Source organism: Trachymyrmex cornetzi, unplaced genomic scaffold (genome assembly GCF_001594075.2).
Source record: "Trachymyrmex cornetzi isolate Tcor2-1 unplaced genomic scaffold, Tcor1.1 scaffold1118, whole genome shotgun sequence".
In the NCBI taxonomy this organism is placed as follows: domain Eukaryota; kingdom Metazoa; phylum Arthropoda; class Insecta; order Hymenoptera; family Formicidae; genus Trachymyrmex; species Trachymyrmex cornetzi.
Genome location: NW_017295674.1, coordinates 282,795 through 284,961, shown reverse-complemented (window position 1 = coordinate 284,961; position 2,167 = coordinate 282,795).

The window sequence follows — 2,167 nt, the reverse complement described above, 5'->3', positions numbered from 1 at the left end:
GTAATGTTACTCTCTCTTTCTCTCTGCTAATTCTGCGAGTTGTTACAAAATATATCTTTCGCGAAAAATTTTGAGAAAAGTTGCAATCTCGAAGTTGATGGGGAAAAAATTTAATATCAAACAATGATTCTGGATAAACTTGGTTGTACCATTGGGTACCGTTGGTGGATATAATTGACCCTTCACCAAATATACGTTCTTAACGCACATAAATACACGTAGATTGATCGCGAGCCATAAGTCACTGGAACAACAGCGCGCTTTAAGGCGAGCAAAGAAATCTCAGACATACGCGGTGACTAATTGTTAATAATTAATTTACTCCGGGATAATACAGCCGAAGCTATATCAACTTGTCCAGATTGGCATCTTTTAGCAGACGCATTAATATTAACTAGATTCATGAAACCGCAACTTCACGCGTCCGGCAATGCGGGGAAAAGTTAAAGAGCGAACGCAATTTACAACAATGGGCCCGGGTTTGCGTGCTTAATTACGGCGGGTGCGTTAATAATAATCGTGCGGCGATCGGGCTGTAACTTATAAGTTTATAACGCGGTTCGCAATTTGACGCAAACCCTCCCGCGTTCCACGAACACGAGCTGGTCACCGTTCCCGTGAGCACGCTCGGGATCTTGACTTTATTTATGCAACGACACTCGCGTGTCGTCTTATCGGCCGATTAGGAGGAGCGTTATTAGGTGACAGAGATCGCGTGGTGAGCGGCATGGAGTAGCCGGTACCAGGGTAATGCCCAGCAGTCACGTTACCGTCGGGGGATCGAGGAAATTCACGAGGAATCAAGTGCTCGTTACTCACGAGGAGAGCGTAAGGAGAATCGCATCGGCAATGTGTTTGCGGCGAGCCGCGAGAAATCTCACGTAAGGAAAAAGAAATGAGCTCGCACGATAAGAATGAAGGATGTTTCGACGAAGGTGTCATTGCGACTTGAATTAACGGATCTCGAGGGCCTCTTGGGAAAACGAATTTCGTGCATTGCGAAAACGCTTCGCCGCCGCCGCCGCTCCCACTTAATTGCGCGTTTAATTGCTCCAGCTACCGTGCACGTAGCTACCGGTCGTGCCCCACCCTCACGCGGTAACTCACGATCCTCTGTGCTATCCGCGATCGCGATACGTATCCTCTACGCTTGGGTGTAAATGGCGAGAGAGGAGTTGTTCTCGCAATGCGATAAGCCGTTTAGCGCGCGTATTTCAGGAGATCCGGCGTTAACGTATGTGCGATCTAACGTCTATACGAAAGAGCCTTTCGAAAGAGATTAATTAGCGCGCTCGCGGAGCATATGAAGCGAAATGACAAACGAGACATTTGCTGATCGATACATGGAGGCTCAATTTCAAAGAGTTCCATTGGTCATCGATCAAACGGATCAGAAAATAATTAAGTGTAATAAGATGATTAGTCCGTTCGACTTACTTATATTTCTTTTACACTTAAAATGAGATATATATTTGACGCTGAAAAGAGAGAAGATGCTGAATGTAAAAAGTGTAAGCAAGTCGAACAGACCTAATATTATTACATGGAAGTGTTTTTATAATGAACGCGAATAAAATGTTACTCGAAGATATTTATCGTTGCAGGCAATTAAGCATTAGAAATACCCTAACACGTTTTACATATAAAACTCTCAAAATAATTGTATCTTTTTTATTTTTCTTTAACTTTAAATATTCTTCACGTAATTACAGTTAAAAAATCACATTATATATTTTACAATATTAATATGTTATTAATAAACATAAAAGGAGGTCGTATAATTTAAGACATGGAAAATGTGTTGCCAATAATTACAGGCTTCATCAATTTAATCATCAATCGTTATCATAAAATTGAATCGTACGAACTTATTAAAACTTTCTTATAATTAATCGTAAAAATGCATTAAACGGAATCATTCAAATTTTTCGAAAAGACCGAGACATCTGCAGATTAAGTGGATCCATAAATAATTCAGATGTTTCTCTTGATAATTACGCGGATGCAGTGCTGGAAGGATTAAAGCGCATGCACGGAACCATTGTGCCTCGCGGAACGCACGTCGACGCAATGAAAGAGGTGCGAAAGATCCAATGCTAAAAGTGCATACGTGACATGGGGGTGGAGGAGGAAGAGAGAGAGAGAGAGAGAGAGAGAGAGAGAGAGA